Source organism: Cervus canadensis, chromosome 7 (genome assembly GCF_019320065.1).
Source record: "Cervus canadensis isolate Bull #8, Minnesota chromosome 7, ASM1932006v1, whole genome shotgun sequence".
Taxonomy (NCBI): domain Eukaryota; kingdom Metazoa; phylum Chordata; class Mammalia; order Artiodactyla; family Cervidae; genus Cervus; species Cervus canadensis.
In genome coordinates, this window is record NC_057392.1 from 93,099,197 (window position 1) to 93,121,506 (window position 22,310).

Genomic DNA, 22,310 nt, shown 5'->3' on the forward strand with positions numbered 1-22,310 from the left:
TGCTTTTATGAGTTTTCTATTGTCAAAATAATTCCCTCTAATAAAACAACCTTAAATCTCAGAAAAGAAAACTTTACTATAAACTCCTTCTCTCAATTTAAATTATACTTAAGAGAGAATACATATATTACAATTTTCTCTGTCTCTCAGATTTCTCTTCAATAAAATCCCTAAAGTAAAAAACAGCACCTATTCTTTAAAACCTAAAATTGATGTAGTGTAAATGCATTCTGTCATGCTCTTTGACCGACAGATCAGACTTAAATGCTCTCTTTATGACAGCAAGTAACTGGTGACAGCCCAGGGCCATTTGAAGCAGCCCAAATCTCTACTGGAAGCCACGCCCTAAATCTCAAACTAGAGTTTTAGTAGCCCAGCCAGTACCTTCAGGTAAATTTGACAGGCTCACCTCAAAAGCGCACTATGCTCAGAATTAAATATCCCCTCCTCTGATTAGCTAAACCAGAAGGCCAAAACACAGGGTCATCTTTGGCAATGTCCTTACATCGCCTTTGTCAGTCCTTAGATTCAAATGAACAACAAGTTATTTCAATTCAACCTGCAAACTGTCTTTTAAACCTGTCTCTTGTCTTTTCCCACACCCCTGCAGTCCTTACTGTTTTCTGAGTATGCCATTGCCTATGCCATCTCTCTTGGATGACATTTTCCTCTCTTGCCTGGGTCTCCAGCCCTCGAAATCCATCTTGAAATGGTTCCTCTCCAGGTACCATCCTCCACCCAGTCCATTCTCCGGCGCAGAATCAGCTGCCCCCTTGCTTCTCCCATAGCATGCGTCACCGTGTATAAGTATGCACTGTTCATTAAGTCCTCCTAGAACAAGAACACCTGGGCTGGGACAAAGCTTCCTCATCTTTATTTTCCCAGTGCCTAGTGTATCACCTGGCATATATGATAATGATGAAAGAAAAAAAATTAAAATAATATCAGTCCATCCTGAAGGAAATCAGCCCTGAATATTCACTGGAAGGACTGATGCTGAAGCTGAAGCTCCAATACCTTGGCCACCTGGTGTGAAGAGCGGACTCACTGGAAAAGACTCTGAGGCTGGGAAAGACTGAAAGCAGGAGAAGAGGGCAACAGAGGATGAGATGATTGGGCGGCATTATTGCCTCAATGGACATGAGTTTGAGCAAACTCGAGGAGATAATAAAGGACAGGGAAGCCTGGCGTGCTGTAGTCCATGGGGTCACAGAGTCAGACACACCTGAGCAACTGAACAACAGAGATTCAACACAATTCACTACATAGATTAATAAATAAAAATTATGCAACCACCTCAATAAATTGGGAAAGCACACTGGTAAAATTTATGATTTGTTAATGGTTTAAAAAAAAAATAAAAACAACTGGTCAACATGGAAGGGAACTTTGAAATACTGAAAAGGAGTATCTATAAAAAACCTACAGCAAGCATCATAAGGGATGAAGCACTACAAATTTTCACTTTGAGTTGGGGAAAATCACAAAAATGTTCTCTACTCACACTTTCATTAAACATTTTAATTATGTCATAATCAGTACAATCAGACAAGAAAAGAAAACCAACTAGTGAAAAAAATTAGGGCCACAAATAAGACTGTCATTGTTCTAAGATATATGATCATTTACATAGAAAACAGAACAGACACATCAGTTACTGTAAATAATGAGATTTCATAAATTTGCTGAATAAAAAATTACTACCTAAATTAAATGCATTTTTATACATCATCTACAAAAAAAAAATACAATTTTTAAAAATCCATGGACAATAGCATCAAAAAATTGACTGCTTAGGAATAAGTCCAATGAAACATGTATAAGAAAAAATTATAAAATGTTTTCAGAAACATTAAAAGAAGACACAAAAAATGGATGCATGTCTATGTTTATATACTGGAAGACTCAATATAGAAACTATGTTGATTCTGCCAATATTGCTCTACAGATTGAATACATTCCCAATCAAATATCAACAGGATATTTTGTGTAACTTGACAAGCTAATTCTAAAGTTTTTATGAAAATGTTAGTCACCCAGTCGTGGCTGATTCTTTGCAACCCCATGAACTGTCGCCCACCAGACTCCTCTGTCCATGGAATTCTCTGGGCAAGAATACCGGACGGGTAGCCATTCCCTTCTCCAGGGGATCTTTCCAACCCAGGGATCAAAAGTGGGTCTCCTGTATTCCAAGCAGATTCTTTACCATCTGAGTCACCAGGGATAAGCCAAAAATGTTTAAGGAAATGCAAAAATACAGATGTATAGCTAAGACACTCTTGAAGAGGAAGAAGGTGGAAGCACTTGCTCCATCAGTTCTCAACTAAAAGGGTGTTTAATTGGCATAAATTAGACAAATAGGCCAATAAAACAGAATGAAATTTTCATGACAAAGATAGCATGCACAGCAATGGGAAAAGAATCAAATTCAATAAATTGCACTATCACAGTTCTGAAAAAGAGAATGGGTAACCACTCCAGTATTCTGGAGAATTCTATGGACAGAGGAGCCTGCAGGCTACAGTCCATGGGGTCACAAAGAATCATACACAGCTGAGGAATTTTCACTCACTTACATTAAAAAAAAAAAAAGTGAATCCTGACCTTACATTTTACACAAAATAAAAATCAACGCAGGTCACAGATATTTTGTCTCTTATTTAAGAAATCTTTCTATCTCCTAGTCATAAACAGACTTTCCTTATTTAGCTCCTGGAAGCTTTATTGTTCACCTTTTCAAATTATAGACTTCATATAGAAGAGAAAATTGACATAATGTTCATTTCAGGTATATCACCCAGCGATGCAATGCTTTATACATTACAAAATGATCTCCATGACAAATCTAATTACCATCTGTTACCGTACAAACTCATTGCAACATTGGGATGGAGACTTTTTAAAACAAAACATACTGACTCAGAAAAAAACTAACCAAAAAATAGAAGTAACAAGAAAAGCAAAAAGTGATCAATTGCACTTCATTAAAATTAACAAATTCTGTTTCTCAAAAACTCTATTAGAAGAGTAAAAAGGCAACCCACAGGTGATGATATCTGCAACAAACATAACAGGCAAAATAAAAGCTTCAGTAATATAAAAAGAACTACAAACTAAATGAAGAAAATGAAAAACTAGACAGAAAATGGGTAAATGACCTCAATGTCCACTTCATAAAATAAGATATATGAATGCCTTATAAACAAAAGAACTTATTTAGAAATAGGAAAGTGCTAATTATAAGTATAATGGAAAACATTAAATTTCAAAAATAATTTTTGAAATCAGATTATTTCAAAAATTACAATCCAAACCATGACAAATGTTAACAAGAATGGGGAGCAATAGAAACTATCATGAGTACAATTGACACAAACACTGGCAAATACATAGGCATCACGTAATCAAGTAAAAAAATCACTATATATTGTAACACAGCAATTCCAGACTGGTGTCTCCAGTGAAGAAAGGTACGGAAACTAAAAACAACTCAAGTCCATCAAGAGTGGTATGATGAGATGGAACACTGCATTGCAAAGCAATGAAAATGAACAATTTAAATTTACTCACAACAACACACAGGAATCTTATAAACATAAAGCTGGATAAAAGATGCAAAGCACCAAAGAAGAGCATAATTACATTCACATATGGTTTGAAAACAGGAAAACAAAGCTAGAATATTTTGTCTATGATTAATGTATAACTTTTTCCTTTTTATTTTTATAGAAGTATAGCTGACATACAATATTGTATTAGTTTCAGGTGTACAACATAACTCTACATTTATATATATTCCAAATTGATTACCAAAATAAATCTAGTAACTTCTGTTACCATACAAAGTTATTACAATACTATTGACTACATTCCCTGTGCTGTCCACTACATCCTCATGACTTATTTTATAACTAGAAGTTTGTAGTTCTTAATCCCCTTTATGTATTTCACCCAACTCCCTCTCTTCCCCTCTAGAGACCACTACTTTATCTCCGTATCTGAGTCTGTTTCTATTTTGTATTCTTTGTTTTGATTTTTAGATTCAACATGTAAGTGAAGTCGTATGTTATTTGTCTTTGTCTGTTGACATTTCACTGAGTATGAACCCTCTAGGTCCATATTCACATTGTTAAAAAGGACTTCATTCTTTTCCCTCTTTTTTACAGCTGAGTAATATTCCACTATATATACATATACATACCATTTCTTAATCCATTTGTCTATTGATGTCATTGAGGTTGCTTTCATATCTTGGCTATTGTAAATAATGCTGCAATGAACACAAAGGTGCACATATCTTTTCAAATTAATTTTTGAGGCAGTCCCATTTATTTTGCTTTGCTGCTCTTGCCTGTGGAGACAAAAGTATTGCCAAGACTGATGTCAAAGAGTATATTGTATATGATTTCTTCTGGGAGTTGTACAGTTTCAGTTCTTGCATTTAAGCCTAATTCATTCTGACATTGTGTTTGTACATAAGAAAGTGTTCCAGCTTCATTCTTTTGCATGTAACTGCCCAGATTTTCCAATATTTACTGAAGAGATTATCTTTTCTCCACTAATGATCCACAGATTTGGGGAAGTTATATTTCTATTTTTACTTGTCTCAAGATATTTTTTTTTTCTCTTTGACATCTTCATTAACCCATTGACTGTTTAGAAGCTTGTTGTTTAGCCTGCACATGTTTATGTTTTTCTAGTTATCTTGTGGTTGGTTTCTAGGTTTATACAATTGTGGTCAGAAAATATGCTTGAAATTATTTCTTAAACTTAAAGAAACTTGTTTTGTGGCCTAATATGTAATCTAGTCTATGATTTATTCCATAGGCACTTGAAAAGAATGTGCATTCCATTCTTTTTGGGTAGAGTGTTTGGTATATGTCTAATAAGTGTGTCTGGTCTGATGTGTCATTTAAGGCTAATGTTTCCTAAATGATTTTCTGTCTATAAAATCTATCTGTTGATGTAAGGGGGATGTGAACTTCCCTACTAATATTGTGCTTCCTTTTATGTTTGTTAATATTTGCTTTATATATTTAGATGCTCTTTTGTTGGATACATAGATATTTACAATTTATCTATCCTCTTGTTGAATTGACCTCTTTTTTCATAATCCGATGTCCTTCTTTTTCTCATTTTACAATTTTTGCTTTAAAATCTATTTTATTGCTAGCTAAATAGGAAAAGGAGTACGTCAAGGCTGTATATTGTCACCCTGCTTATTTAACTTATATGCAGAGTACATCATGAGAAACGCTGGGCTGGAAGAAGCACAAGCTAGAATCAAGATTGCCGGGAGAAATATCAATAACCTCAGATACCAAGATGACACCACCCTTATGGCAGAAAGTGAAAAGGAACTAAACCTCTTGATGAAAGTAAAAGAGGAGAGTGAAAAAGTTGGCTTAAAGCTCAACATTCAGAAAACTAAGATCATGGTATCTGTTCCCATCACTTCATGGGAAATAGATGGGGAGACAGTGGAAACAGTGAAAGACTTTATTTTGGGGGGCTCTAAAATCATTGCAGATGGTGATTGCAGCCATGAAATTAAAAGACACTTACTCCTTGGAAGGAAAGTTATGACCAACCCAGAGAGCATATTAAAAAGCAGAAAAAAATAAAAAGCAGAGACATTACTTTGCCAACAAAGGTCCATCTAGTCAAAGCTATGGTTTTTCCAGTGGTCATGTATGGATGTGAGAGTTGGACTGTGAAGAAAGCTAAGCACCAAAAAGTTGATGCTTTTGAACTGTGGTGTTGGAGAAGACTCTTGAGAGTCCCTTGGACTGCAAGGAGATCCAACCAGTCCATCCTGAAGGAGATCAGTCCTGGGTATTCATTGGAAGGACTGATGCTGAAGCTGAAACTCCAGTACTTTGGCCACCTGATGCGAAGAGCTGACTCACTGGAAAAGATCCTGATGCTGGGAAAGACTGAGGGCAGGAGGGGAAGGGGATAACAGAGGATGAGATGGATAGATGGCATCACTGACTCGATGGACATGGGTTTGAGTAAACTCCGGGAGCTGGTGATGGACACGGAGGCCTGGCGTCCTGCGGTTCATGGGGTCACAAAGAGTCAGACACGACTGAGCAACTGAACTGAACTGAATATTAAGAATTGTGTGAAAAGCCTAAATGTAAGTTCTCAGGTCTGGCTCCAATCCACCAAACTAGAATCTTCAGAGAATGGTCTGGGAATCTCAGGTGTCTGTTATGATATTTTGAAAACATTATCTGATGACTGTGACAATTTTTTAAAGAATAAATGAAATAAGACAAAATGAAACAAAAATAAAATAAAATTTTAAAACTAAAAAAAATAAATAAAGTCTATTTTGTCTGATATGAGTATTGTCTTATTAGTTTTCTACCTAGCCTTCTTTTTGTTTCCATGGAATATCTTTTTGTATCTCTTCACTTTCAGTTTATGCATGTCCTTAATCTTGAAATGAGACTACTGTAGACAGCATATATGTGGGTCTTACTTTATCCATTCAGCTGCCTTATGTCTTTTGATTGGAGCATTTATTTATTTACATTTAAGGTATTGATTGATATGTACTTAATGCCATTTTATTTATTATTCTCAGGTTGTTTTTGTAGTTCTCTGTTCCTTTCTTCCCATGTTCCTTTCCCTTGTGATTTGATGACTTTCTTTAGTGTTACATTTGGATTCCTTTCTCTTCAGTTTATGTGCATATGTTATAGGGTTTTGGTTTGCAGTTATCATGAGGTTCCTTTATAAAAACATATGTATTTAGCAGTCTATTTTAAGTTGATGGTCATTTATCTTTGAGAACATTGTGCACATTTGTACTACCCCCCAAAGTTTTATGTTTTTGATGCCATATTTTCCAAGTTTTAATTTTGTGTTGCTCCACTCTTAGCTATAAATGATTTTACTACTTTTGTCTTTTAAACTTTATGCTAGATTTATAGGTGGTTGATCCACCACCCTTGATACATGTTTACTTTTACCAGTGAAATTTTTAAATCATATTTTTCTAGTTATGGCCTACATGAAAAAAAGAAAGCTTTTTCTATTCCGTTTAAGTAAGTCCCCGTAAGGTTCTTGTGAGGCTGATTTAGTGGTAGTGAAATCCTGTAGCTTTTTATTTTCTTGAGTAATTCTCTCTCCTTCAATTCTGAATGGTAACTTTGCCAAGTAGAATATTCTTGGTTGTAAGTTTTTTCCCCCAGCACTTTGAGTATATCATGCCAGTCCTTTCTGATCTATAAAGTTTCTGCTGAAAAATCAGGTAATAATCTTACAGCGATTCTATTATGCATAGCGATTTGCTTTCTCTTGCTGCTTTTAAGATCCTCTCTTCATCTCTAATTTTTGATATTTTAATTGTAATGTTTCTTTCTGGGGGATTCGTTTTGCTTGGGTCTCTCTGTCCTTCCCGAGCTTGTGTATCTCTTCTCTTCTCCATTTTGGGGAAGTTTTCAGCCATTATTTTTTCACATAGGTTCTCTGTCCATTTTTCTCTCTTCTCCTCTGGGACCCCTACATTGTGAATGCCACTATGTTTAGTGTTATTGTTCTAGAGGTCTTTTAACTATTCTCATTTTTTAAATTATTTTTTTGTTTTTTATTGTTCTGATTAGGTGATTTCCACTGCCCTGTTCTCCAGACTGCTGATTTGTTCTTCTGTACCCTCTAATCTACTGCTGATTCCTTCTAGTTTTTTTTTTTTAATTTCAATTATTGTATTCTCTAGCTCTGATTTGTTCCTTTTTGTATTTTCTATCTTTAAGTTCTCACTGAGTTCATCTATTCTTTTACGTCTTCAGTGAGGACTGTAACTATTCCTGTGAATTCTATCTGGTAAATTGTTTATACCTATTTTATTAAGCTACTTTTCTGAGGTTTTATCTGTGTTTGTCTCTATGTATTAGGTGTACCAGCTATGTCTCCCAGTCATCTGTGTCTCTGGAGCACCCCTTATGTGGCCTCTGGGTGCTTTCCTGCTGTGGTTAGGCCATGATTCTTGTAAGCAGGCTAATGCAAGGAGCTGGCTACAAGCCCAGCTTGCTGACAGGTCTCGTTGTGTCAGCTGAGTGCGTTAGTTTGCTGTGTTTACCCTCAGGAGTGTGAGCCTCTTTGGAAGGCACCAGTGTCAGCCAGAGCCACTTTCCAAGTGAGGTGAGTGGGAGCTGCTTTGAAAGGGCCAACAAGGATGAGTGGGTTGGGTGCAACGGGTATCCAGGGTAACATCGGGGTGGGGCTCCCAGTGTTAGCTTAGTGGATGGGGAGTGACAGAAACGTTGGCTGCCGATGCTGGACCAGCTAGGTGACAAAAGAGTTAACAGTCAAAATGGTTCCATCCCTGCATAGAATTTCAACACATACCTACCCTCAGGTACAAACACTGAAGTTTGTCAGTGAATCTCCTCATAGGAACCAGGTGTTTATCAAACTGTTGCCGCTCTACTGGAACTCAGAATGAGTGATTTGTGTGCAAGTCCTTTAAGAATGGAGCCTCAGTTTCATCCAGGCCTCCAGCTCTCTTGAATGTAAAAGCCCTTCTGGTTTTCAAAGTCACGTTGAGGTGGCTCATTTTCCAGCGCAGGTTCCCTGGTCTGGGGAACCAAACCTGGGGCTTGAACCCCTTGCTCTTCAACTGGACTTCCCTGGTTGTGATACACTTCCTGCTTATGGGCTGCAGCACCTGGGATGTGAATTCTGACTAAACCACATCTCTGCCCCTCCTTATTTTGAGGTAGCCTTTTCTTTATGTCTTTCGTTGTAGAAAATCTGTTTTGCTAGTCATCAGGTCATTCTCAGAGACAGTTGTTCTATCTGCAGCTGCAGTTTTAGTGTGTTCATGGGAGGAGGAGCGCTCAGGATTTTCCTACTCTGTTATCTTGATCCAGACTTCTGTGTATAAATCTTGAAACTTAAAAAAAGATTGACTGTTTAAAGTGTTAAAATAATGGTGACCTCTAGTATGTATAACCAAGAAGGGACACATAAGGAGCTTCTAAACAATCAAAACTTCAGTTTTGTACTTGAATGAAGGTTACATTAATGGATTATTTTTTACTTATTCATTTATGTTTATACACTTTTCCACAGATGATAATCTTCACAGTTATGCACGTCTATATGGGAAGAGCATTCAAGCCAAAAGCTCCCTTTAATCATCTGCTTTCTGGGACTCTGAAAGGAGTTTTGTTCATTGTGAGTGCCGTGCATTCTCTAAGTTATCTATCTCCTTCCATGAATCCAATCACCATCACTTCTATAATCATCTCTCCTTAGAGTTACCTATCAGTTAGCTAACCAGCTATCAACCACCCTCTTATTGAATATTATCAAATAGATGATCTCCAAAAGCAACAGGTTTAAAGCAACTCAATCATTTCTCTCTGAATCTACTCTTCTCTATAGCCTCTCCCCAATTTTTTTTTAAACCTTTGTTTGTTTCTCAGTTAATAGAGAACCTGACCCAAGCTGAGACAATCAAATTCTTTCCTGGGGCTTTTCCTGAATTAAAACTAAGAGGATCAGTTCTTTGGGATGGATGTGTGTCAGAGGTGGCAAGACTTAGGAATATCAGTAACCATTTATCTTAAAAGAGGAAACCAGTCTGCAGGACAAGAGACCTGAGCTGACACAGAGAAAAGAAGCTGTAACAGAGAAACAGAGCCCTGCAAATCCAAGTTCTGTGATCCATGAAGCTCAGCATCATCCTTTCCCTTTTCACAGACATGTGAGTGGTATTTTTATCCATGCCAGTTTAACTTGCATTTTAATATAGCAAATAAAATCCTACTCAGAGAACCTAGACAAATTGCTCCTACTCACATTCTTCAATGTATATGACAACGATCAGGAGATTTCTGCTCTAACAATATATTACTCTAATATACCTATAAAACAATGACGGTTTTCCGACCTACACATGGTTAACCCCAATCCAGCTAGCAAATTAATATTGTACTTATTAGATTTATGAACTACATATAATACTTAGATATATTAAATTAAGTGTTTCCCTGGTAGCAGAGCAGCAAAGAATCCGCCTGCCAAAGCAGAAGATGCAGGTTCAATCCCTAGATCAGGAAGATCCCTTAGACAAGGAAATGGCAACCCAGTATTGCCACTCCAGTATTCTTGCCTGGGAAATCCCATGAACAGAGGAGGCTGGAGGGCTGCATTCCAAGGGGTCGCAAAAGAGTGGGACATGACCTAGCAGATGAAACAAAAGCAACAACAAATATTAAATTAAGTATATAATCTTTAAAATTCATTTAAAAAGAGATGAAAATCCTGCCATCTACAACAACATGCATGAACCCGGAAGACACTGTGCTACGTGAAATGTCAGACAAACCGTATTCTTGCCTTGAGAACCCCATGTTCAGTTCAGCTCAGTTGCTCAGTCGTGTCCGACTCTTTGCGACCCCATGAACCGCAGCACGCCAGGTCTCCCTGTCCATCACCAACTCCCGGAGTCCACCCAAACCCATGTCCATCGAGTCAGTGATGCCAGCCAACCATCTCATCCTCTGCCGTCCCCTTCTCCTCCTGCCCCCAATCTTTCCCAGCATCTGGGTCTTTTCCAAGAAGTCAGCTCTTCGCATCAGGTGGCCAAAGTACTGGAGTTTCAGCTTCAGCGTCAGTCCTTCCAATGAACACCCAGGACTGGTCTCCTTTAGGATGGACTGGTTGGATCTCCTTGCAGTCCAAGGGACTCTCAAGAGTCTTCTCCAACACCACAGTTCAAAAGCATCAATTCTTCAGCGCTCAGCTTTCTTCACAGTCCAACTCTTACATCCGTACATGACCACTGGAAAAACCATCGCCTTGACCAGACGGACCTTTGTTGGCAGAGTAATGTCTCTGTTTTTTAATATGCTATCTGGGTTGGTCATAACTTTCCTTCCAAGGAGTAAATGTCTTTTAATTTCATGGCTGCAATCACCATCTGCAGTGATTTTGGAGCCCCAAAAAATAAAGTCTGTCACTGTTTCCACTGTTTCCCCATCTGTTTGCCATGAAGTGATGGGACCAGGTGCCATGATCTTAGTTTTCTGAAGTGTGAGGATGGGGGAAAATGAGAGCATAATGGCCACAGTGTACAAATTTTCAACTATAAATGAGTAAGTTCTGAGAATCTAATGTACAGCTTGGTGGCTGTAGTTAATAGTTAATAATACTGTATTCTATATTTGAAGTCTGCTAAGAGAGTAGATCTTAAACATTCTCATTTTTTAAAAAAGGTAACCAGTGCTAGCTTCAGCAGCACATATACTAAAAAAAAAAGGTAACCAAGTGAGATGATATATGGTTGATTAATTGTGGTAAGGATTTCACAGTGTAATGGATATCAAATCATCCTCATGTTGAATGATGTCACATAATATACTACAACTGTATTTGTCAACTATACTTCAATAAATCTGAAAAAAATAAAATATATATTTTTCAGGTTAAATTCAGTCTTTAAAAATGTTAATTAACTTAAGGTAACCTACCTAAAATTTGTCCAAGAATGTTGTCTCTATAGGGATTTCACAGTTTGAACAAGTTCAGGAAATTGGAGTTTCCATTTTCTTAGAGACATTTTAATGTGTAAATAAAATGTTTGTATCAGTCTAATGTCTGAAAACTTCTACAAAGCAAAAGAAAATGAGGCAAGAGTTAAGCTAAAAAAAACAATAAATGGAAAAGACACCTTTTCAAGGAATAAGAAATAGACCTCAGGATGCATGCCCATTCACATCACATCATCTTATGCAGATCTATATACTGTCTAATATTTACTCAAAATGCGTGATCTTCATAGCAACCAATGAATCAAACAGTACATGAGCTGACTGTGAAGTGCAGATATTTGTCTTTCTTAGAGTAAAACTGACTGTGTAACAAACAAAACTGATTATGAATCCTGAAGATTTAACCTAATATATGAGATACCTTTAAATATGTGTTTTCCAACTCATAATTGATGACATCAATATTATTTTTCCATAGATTTCTTCCCCTCTTTAGCCTCTCTTTTCTGCTTTGACGGCTTAAAAATGGGGGCTAGCAAAATAGCACTGAGATTTATTTCAGTGTTTTAGGCAGAACAGTGGCCCAAAGATGTCCATGCCCCAGTCCCTGGACCTGTGTGCCACCTTATATGGCAAAAGGGACTTTGTGGAAGTAATTTAGGGTACAGATATTGAAACAGAGGGATTGCCCTAAATTGTTAGAGTGAACTCTGTCTAATCACATGAGTCTTTGAAAACAGAAAACCTTTTCCAGCTGAGGTCAGAAAAAGATATGATGACAGGAGAAAGTTTAGGGTGATGCTACATTGCTGACTTTGAAAATGAAGAAAGCGGGCATGAATCAAGCAATGTAGATGGCCACCAAAAGATGGAAAAGGCAACAAAATCAAATCTCCATAAAGGAAGGCAGCCACACTGACACATCCATACCAGCCCACTGAAATCCATGTTAGGCTTCTAATTCATGGAGTGAATTTGTACTGTTGTAAGCCACTAAATTATGACTTTGTGTTAGTCTGACGTAGCAGAAATAGGAGACTAATAAACTATGTGTGACATTGGTGTGACTTCATAAAGGCAGGAATGAATCAAAGGAAGGGAGAGAAAGGTTTCCACAGTCTCATCCATACTCTATAGAATGTAATTCGACAGATCTAAGCAAAGCACATATCCCTTCAAAACGGTGGTGGCCTAGACATAAAATTAGCAGGTTGCCATCCATATCCAAAAACCTCAAGAATATTCCAAAGAATTCATGAGAATTTGTGTCCTCTGCCAGACTCTGCTTTATGCCATATTGAGCCTCCTTCAACTGCAAAAACAACAATGAATCATAATTAAGAGTGAAAACAGGCCCAAACCTGCATATCTTCCTTCAAAAGATTACCAGGTCAGATAAACAGAAAATGTACTTTTCCTAAGACATTTTTGGGTGTGGATGTGTGAGTTTGTGTTTACATATCTTTTTAATAAGAAGAAAAATCTTTTTTCAAAAGATTATTTTTCTTCCTTGAGGGCCTTACCCAGAGTGGCTATGAGAAGAGGGGAGGGGGGATTAAACACTCTCACATTCATTATCTCATTTGTATATGAAATGGCTTTTAAGTAAAGACATTTTCTTCTCTAAAAAGAAGCAGGCAATAGACATTTAACAGATTTATAGATGTTACTGAACAGAACTCTCTTTATCAGAATTGTGCAAGCAAGACTTGCATTCTGGATTCCCATTTTGAACAGAAGCATATAGATGCTAGTACAATAAAATATGGGACTTCCCCCATGGCACAGCGGTAAAGATTCTGCCTGCAGTGCAGGAGCCACAGGAGATTCAGGTTCCATTCCTGGGCTGGGAAGCTCCCCTGGAGGAGGGCAAGGCCCCACTCCAGTATTCTTGCCTGAAGAATCCCAAAGAGAGAGGAGCCTGATGGGCCACGGTCCATAGGGCTGCAAAGAGCTGGATACAATTAAGCAAATTAGCAAGCATGTATAATAAAATACGCTCCATAAGCTGATGGAACTGAGTTTTCAATACAAATAATAATGTGTTTATACAGATTTTGTATTTCTCTCTACAATAAAAGGGAACCTGTTTCGTTTGTTAGTTTTTAACACTTTGTTCAGTTCAGTTCAATCGCTCAGTCATGTCCGACTCTTTGCGACCCCATGAACCACAGCACTCCAGGCCTCCCTGTCCATCACCAACTCCCAGAGTTCACCCAAACCCATGTCCACTGAGTCGGTGATGCCATCCGACCATCTTATCCTCTGTCATCCCCTTCTCCGCCTGCCCTCAATCATTACCAGATTCTGGGTCTTTTCCAATGAGTCAGCTCTTCCCATCAGGTGGCCAAAGTATTGGAGTTTCAGCTTCAATATCAGTCCTTCCAGTGAATACCCAGGACCAATCTCCTTTAGGATGGACTGGTTGGATAGCCTTGCAGTCCAAGGGACTCTCAAGAGTCTTCTTAAACACCACAGTTCAAAAGCATCAATTCTTCTGTGCTCAGGTTTCTTTATAGTCCAACTCTCACATCCATACATGACCACTGGAAAAACCATAGCCTTGACTAGACGGACCTTTGTTGGCAAAGTAATGTCTCTGCTTTTTAATATGCTGTATAGGTTGGTCATAACTTTCCTTCCAACGAGTAAGCACCTTTTAATTTCATGGTTGCAATCACCATCTGCAGTGATTTTAGAGCCCAGAAAAATAAAGTCAGCCACTGTTTCCACTGTTTCCCCATCTATTTGCCATGCAGTGATGGGACCGGGTGCCATGATCTTAGTTTTCTGAATGTTGAGCTTTAAGCCAACTTTTTCACTCTCCTCCTTCACTTTCATCAAGAGGCTTCTTAGTTCCTCTTCACTTTCTGCCATAAGGGTGGTGTCATCTGCATATCTGAGGTTATTGATTTTTCTCCCGGCAATCTTGACTCCAGTTTCTGCTTCATCCAACCCAGCATTTGTCATGGTGTACTCTGCATATATAAGTTAAATAAGCCCAGTGACAATATACAGCCTTGACGTACTCCTTTTCCTATTTGGAACCAATCTGTTGTTCCATGTCCAGTTCTAACTGTTGCTTCGTGACCTGCATACAGGTTTCTCAAGGAGCAGGTCAGGTGGTCTGGTATTCCCATCTCTTGAAGAATTTTCCACAGTTTATTGTGATCCACACAGTCAAAGGCTTTGGCATAGTCAATAAAGCAGAAATAGATGTTTTTCTGGAACTCTCTTGCTTTTTCGATGATCGAGTGGATGTTGGCAATTTGATCTCTGGTTCCTCTGCCTTTTCTAAACCCAGCTTGAACATCTGGAAGTTCACCGTTCACGTATTGCTGAAGCCTGGCTTGGAGAATTTTGAGCATTACTTTACTAGCATGTGAGATGAGTGCAATTGTGCCATAGTTTGAGCATTCCTTGGCATTGCCTCTCTTTGGGATTGGAATGAAAACTGACCTTTTCCAGTCCTGTGGCCACTGCTGAGTTTTTTCAAATTTGCTGACATATTGAGTGTGGCACTTTCACAGCACCATCTTTCAGGATTTGAAATAGCTCAATTGGAATTCCATCACCTCCACTAGCTTTGTTCATAGTGATGCTTTCTAAGGCCCACTTGACTTCACATTCCGGAATGTCTGGCTCTAGGTGAGTGATCACACCATTGTGATTATCTGGGTCATGAAGATATTTTTTGTACAGTTCTGTGTATTCTTGCCACCTCTTCTTAATATCTTCTGCTTCTGTAAGGTCCCTACCATTTCTGTCCTTTATTGAGCCCATCTTTGCATGAAATGTTCCCTTGGTATTTCTAATTTTCTTGAAGAGATCTCTAGTCTTTCCCACTCTAGTGTTTTCCCCCTATTATTTCTTTTCAAGAGTTCTCAGTGTGGACTAAGGACCCCCAGGGCATCATTAGGGTCTTCCCAAGGGGTCCAAGAAGTCCTCCTTTTTCCAATGACATATCCATGTGAAGCCAGATTTTCTGGATATACTTCAACCTAAACAAAACATCCCATAGACTAAATGCAGTACTAATTTCTGATATGATAAATATTTATAGGTAAGATCCACATAAACAAAAGCTTTTTAAGGTCTTTATTTGTTTTTTAAGAGTGTAAGGGGTTTCTTTCTTAGACTGTTCATAAGAATGTAAATTGGTGAAGCCACTATGGAAAATAGTATGGAGGTTCCTTTAAAAAACTCATAACAGAATTTTCACATGATCCAGAAATCCCCATACATTCAGAAAAGATGAAAATTCTCATTCAAAAATATACATGCATTCCAGTGTTCATGTGATATTATTTACAAATAGCCAAGACAGGGAAGCTACCTAAGCGTCCATCAAAAGATGAAGAGATAAAGAAGACACGAGATATATATATATATATATACACACACACACACACAACTGAATATTACCCAGTCCTAAAAAAAAGTTAAATATTGCCATTCGCAACAACATGGATAGTCCTAGAGATTATCATACAGAGTGAAGTAAGGCAGACAAAGAAAGGTAAGTATATAGTGTCACTTATACATGGAATCTAAAAAAATCCTTTGCTCTCCACTCTTTCTTTTTGAAGGAAACTTCCCATGTCAAAGGGTTATTTCTTTGTGTAGACTTTCTTCCTTTCTTTCCTGTTTTAAATTTTGGCTCTGCTGGGTCTTTCTTGCTTTCTCCCCAGTTGCAGGATATGGCGGCTCTTCTAGTTAGGGTTAGTTGCCCAATCAAGGATCAAATCCATGTTCCCCACATTGGAAGGTGTTTTCTTAACAACCAGACACGCAAGGAAGTCCCTGTATAGACTGTCTATAACCAAATTTTGCCTGGGAAATTTTTTTATTTCCCACTATCACTTTGGATAGTTCAATATCATAGCCATTTATTCTTCTTGGAGAAAAAACGAGGTTGTTAGCTGTCACTGCATTAACATCAATTTCAAAGTAAACTGAGAGGTCTATTTCCTTAAGTATCCTTCATAGAAATTGAAGTAAATATGTATAACTTTTAATAATGGCACTTTTATTTACTTTTTACTTTTATAATCTAGTTCTAATCTACAGTAACTTTCTTATCTCCCAGTATCTTCACTGCATACACCCTCTGATTCCATCCAGTTCTCTGTGTTCAGAGATTTAACTAATTACCATTAACTATTTATGAACTATGGCCCTTGCCCTCAAAGAATTAAGGTTTGGTGGTGGGAAATAAACATTGTCCCAAATAATTGGCATGAAAAGAAAATAATGATAAATGTTTCAAGACACATGAAAACAACATATGAACTAGACATAGAACAAATATATGGATAACGAGAGGGGAAGGGGAGTAGAGGGATGAACTGGGAGACTGGAATTGACATATATATGCTACTAGGTGTAAAATAGGTAATTAATGAAACCTACCATAGAGCGCTGGATCATAGGAAAAGCAAGAGAGTTCCAGGAAAACATCTAATTCTGCTTCATTGACTACACTAAAGCCTTTGACTATGTGGATCACAACAACTGTGGGAAATTCTTCAAGAGATGGGAATACCAGACCATCTTACCTGCCTCCTGAGAAACTTGTGTGCAGGTCAAGAATCAACAGTTAGAATCAGACATGAAACAATGGACTGGTTCAAAATTGGGAAAGACTACATCAAGGCTGTATATTATCACCTTGCTTATTTAACTTATATGCACAGTACATCATGAGAAATGCCAGGCTGGATGAAGCAGAAGCTGGAATCAAGATTGCTGAGAGAAATATCAATAACCTCAGATATGCAGATGACACCACCTTTATATCAGAAACAGAAAAGGAACTAAAGAGCCTCTTGATGAAAGTGAAAGAGGAGAGTGAAAAAGCTGGCTTAAAACTCAACATTCAGAAACCTAAGATCATGGTATCCGGTCCCATCACTTCATGGGAAATAGATGGGGAAACAATGGGCACAGTAAGAGACTTTATTTTCTTGGGCTTGAAAATCACTGCAGATGGTGACTGCAGCTCTGAAATTAAGAGACACTTGCTCCTTGGAAGAAAAGTTGTGACCAACCTAGAAAGCATATTAAAAAGCAGAGACATTACTTTGCCAACAAAGGTCTGTCTGGTCAAAGCTATGGTTCTTCCAGTAGTCACATATGGATGTGAGAGTTGGACCATAAAGAAGGCTGAATGCTGAAGAATTGATGCTTTTGAACTGTGGTGTTGGAGAAGACTCTTGAGAGTCCCTTGGACTGCAGGGAGATCCAACCATTCGGAAATCAGTCCTGAACATTAATTGGAAGGACTGACACTGACGCTGAAGCTCTGATACTTTGGCCACCTGATGGGAAGAGCTGACTCATTAGAAAAGACCCTGATGCTGGGAGGGATTGAGGGCAGGAGGAGAAGGGGACAGAAGATGAAATGGTTGGATGGCATCACCGACTCAATGGCCATGAGTTTGAGCAAGCTCCAGGAGATGGTTTAGGACAGGGAAGCCTGGCGTGCTGCAGTCCATGGGTCGCAAAGAGTCGGACACGACTGAGCGACCGAACAGCAGCCATACAGCCCGGGGGACTCCCCTCAGTGCTCTGCGGCACCCCAAACAGGAAGGCGACCCCAAAACGAAGGGATGGACGTGTACACATAGCTGACTTGCTCTGCTGCACAACAGAACTAACACGACATGGTGAAGCCACTACACTCCTACACAAATTTTATAAAATAAAAATGAAAACAACGTGCTCATGGCAAAGACTGACAGCCACTCATACAATATCCACCTTCCTCTTCCTCTTAGTACAAGAGACCACTTTTCTTCTAGCTCTCAACATTCCTAGGCACCCTAGAAGTAGGTCTGGCTTTGTTACTAACTTTGCTTGCTGCTGATGGGGCCATGGAATGCTCTGGTTCATAAAATGAAAGCCAAAGTTGAGTTGGCTCCTTTTACAAGCTCTTTATAGGAGCACGTTCCTTTTACAGTTCCCTTCGTTTCCTGCCGTCTGAAACTTAAACAAGATGGTTACAGCTCCAGCAGCCACCTTGGAGGATGAGAAATCCAAAATGGAAGCCAGGAGGGACAGAAAGATGAGAAAGAGGCTGAGGCTTTGATGCTTGTGGAGTCATAAAAAAGTAAACATCTCTATTGCTTAAGCTATTAAGAAGGAAGCAGGGTTTCTGTTACATAAAGTTGAACTTGGTCCTAAAAGATACACTCTTGGAAATTCAGAGAGAAAAAAGAATACTTCTACTGGGTATTTCTAGCAACGTTTGAGCTAGACCTTGAAGACTGTACAGAATTTTATCATGTGATCCATGCCAGAGAAGTCCATGAAAGAGATTATCTCAAGAAAATGCTGCCCTCACAGTAGAACAAATGTAATATAGAAGAGCACTGTGGCTCCTTCCTTAGCTTGGTACATCCCCTTCCTCAACAAAAAGGTCATGGCCCTTCAAATTTCAATCTCCCCTAAAATCTAGTTCAAAATCAGCTTCCTCCAAATGGCCTTCCCATACCACTCTAACTCCTCTAGAACCCAAGACCCACCCATTCATAAGCATTGCTTGTTATCGAAAGACTTGGGGGTTTTACGTCTTATCTTACAATATAGGTAATAAGCTTTCTGATAGCAGATAATGTTCTTTAAATCCCTAATTATGCTTGTAGTCTTGCACACCTTATAATCTCAGTCACAAAAACACATCATTTTCAACCCTCTTCAAATGTTTCTAGGTGGGTGGGAGGGAGGTTCAAGAGGGAAGGGACATATGTATACTTATGACTGATTCACATTGTTGCACGGCAAAAAATAACACAACGTTGTAAACCAATTATCCTTTGATTAAAATTTCTTTTAAAAGTAGACTCTGAAGCCAATCAGGAAGAATAAGAAATTTTTGCAAAAGAATAATGAGAGTGATTTTTAGCTTTTTTGAAGTCTTTGTTCAAACAAATTCCTACCTCCCTGTTCAAACACTTTCAGTGAGTCCTTCACTGACTCTAAATAAAATTCAAGTTCCTTAAACTATTATATTAAAAAAAGAGCATTCTAACAATATCTAAGGATATTCCAAAAGCAATAAGATTCCCATGATTCCATCACTTTAAAAAAAATGTCTTTAGGTGTGGTCTGACCTGGCTTGCATGCTGAGCATTTGGGCAGAAAATAAATAAATATGTAAATAGCAATTCTAGTGTTTGATAGCTTATGAAGGATTTCCTATCCATCGTTTCACATTGCTTTACAAGAACTTTATGAATTAGGTTACATCCATGCCCCTTTGTTTATCCAAGAAAATATATTTTGCTTTTGTTTAAAATATATTCTAAGGCTTACTGGGACAGTAGTAACAAAATTGTAAATCATTACAATACAGTGGAGAAGCACTTATGTAGAAGCCAGGGTAAGATCCCAGGAGGCTTAACAAACTTAGAATATAGCCGCTTTCTGGTGGGATAAACCTAAGAGTTCCAAAGAGGTAGTGACAGGGGGGATGTATGAAAGTGTTAAGTTGTTCATCCGTGTCCAACTCTTTGCGACCCCATGGACTATAGCCTGCCTGGCTTCTCTGTCTTATAGAATCCTCCAGGCAAGAATCCTGGAGATTCCCTTCTCCAGGGATCTTCCCAACCCAGGTATCAAGCCCCGGTCTCCTGGGTGGTGGATTCTTTACCATCTGAAATACCGGTAATAGGTGAACTTGGTTGTAAACGAAGAAAGCTGCCTGGAAACCTGGGGGGAAGAAGCATTACGGATAGAACAGTGTGTGTGACAAGAGCATGGCCCATCTGAGGGACAGCAAATGATCTGAGAGCAGGGGAAGGAAGGAGGAGATGTGAGTGAGACTGGAGAGTTAGCTAGAGGCTAAAAATGAAACACGCTGTATTCTAGCTGTAGCATTTCTGTCTTATCTTGTAGGGAAAGAAAAGTTGCTAAAGGATTTTAGGCCCGGGAACTCTGTGGTCAGATTTACAACTGTAAAGATAATTCTGAATACAGTGTCACAAATTATCCAGGTAAACGACAATAAAAACACTCATGAAAAGTGGTACTAAAGTGGTAGCAATACAAGGCAATGCCGTAACATAAATAAGCCTTTTCAGGATTTCAAAACTATATTATTGCCTTTCAAAAAAGAGAGAGGGAGACAGACTATGATTCACAAAATGCCAGTACCTGTTAACAAACCATATATCTTTCCTGATTTTTCATATTTTTAGGCTGACTTGTTTATTTGTCCTTATACCCTGCCATTAAAACTGAGAATCAACTATTTCAAGGCTTCACTTACAAGCCAACAAAAAATAATTTTATTTTTCTTTCTCAGTTGCTCTTTTTTCTTCTTTAGGAAAATATAAAAATGGCACTTGTATCAGGTTCAAATGCCATCAATAATCCTTTAGGCAGCAGCAACATTAATCAACTAGAAAAGAGTATTTTCCTTCTTTTTTAATCCAGAAGTATTCAGAAGTATTTTACGACCTTTCACCCATAAAAATAGCTTTGTGCACCATGAGAATTTTTTCAAGACTGGATGAAATGAGTTAGCTGTCTCAGCAAGCCAGGAAGGCAAGCTAATGCTCAGGTCCTTCCCTTGCCAACCACTGTTTCTGTACTAACATACTATAATGTACTTTTTGGGAAAATGCCAAAGATGCTACTACGGACCTTTTTTTCTCTGCCCATATGTTCTTGAGAAACCAGAGGATGAATTTCAACTCTATTTATTAGTCACTTGTACCTTAGGCTAGTTGCTTGACCTTATAGAGCCCATTTCTTTAACAGTAAAAGGTAGATTAAATAGGTTAAGGATTAAATAATATATTCTATATTGTGTTTAACAGTAACTGGCATAGAGCAATTGCTCAATACATAGAACTATTATGATTATTACTATTTCTATAATGGAAATGTTTTACTTTTCTTCTGCCTGATGGGGAATGAGGCTTTCCCTGTTGGGAAGAAACTCTGCTTACCACAAAACTCCTGTCAGTCATCATTTCATTTATCAAAAATTATTATTATTTTAGAGAAGCTAAAAAAATATGGGACGCTTCATGAATTTGCATGTCATCCCTGCACAGGGGCCATGCTAATCTATTCTGTATTGTTCCAATTTTAGTATATGCGCTGCCGAAGCAAGCACCAAAATTATTTTTAAGGATGAATTGTGTCATGGTGGTTAAGAAATCTATCACCCACAATGTCATCTGTGGTTTTTGTGCAAATTTGTTCAGTTTAAGGTGGCCTTAGACTGTTACTATTTACTGGAGTACATATAAGCAAATTATCTCACAAAAAGATAAGTACCTAGGCACTATGCTTTGCAGAATCTCAAAAATAATGTTTCAAGGGCAACGAGAATTGAAAATAACCAGACACACATGGAAACGAAAATAAAATATGAGTAAGAACAGAAGGAAAATACAAGAATTTGCATAGTGATGTTCTCACAAACATTACAATATGACTACGCTTACTATCCGTAAAATATCTCCAGAGTATAGCAAGCTACAAACAGTGACAAAGCAAGTTTGAAAAATCAAATATACTTTAAAGGAATAAAAAGTATTATAAAATAATTCTAGTAAAAACATAGCATATAAAATAATTATAAAAATTCAATACTATAAAAACATAAAAAATAAAATTTAAAAATATGCTCAGTGGTCATGTTTGGCAGCAAACCAAACATCATTAAAATAGTAAAAAGTAGAAAACTGGAAGATTTGTAAGGAAAAATATACAGAAGGCTGCAAGTAGAGATAAAAACACAGAAGAATAGATGAGATTATCGAAGACAAGAAAGATTTGGTG

General features: G+C 38.0%; 1 non-coding gene across 1 annotated transcript; it reads right to left on the reverse strand.

Annotated features, from left to right (window-relative positions):
• Positions 1–21,532: 21,532 nt before the first annotated feature.
• On the reverse strand, positions 21,533–21,639 carry LOC122445628. The gene has a single exon (XR_006270595.1). It is a non-coding gene; the product is annotated as a U6 spliceosomal RNA (small nuclear RNA).
• Between the last annotated feature and the right edge of the window lie 671 nt (positions 21,640–22,310).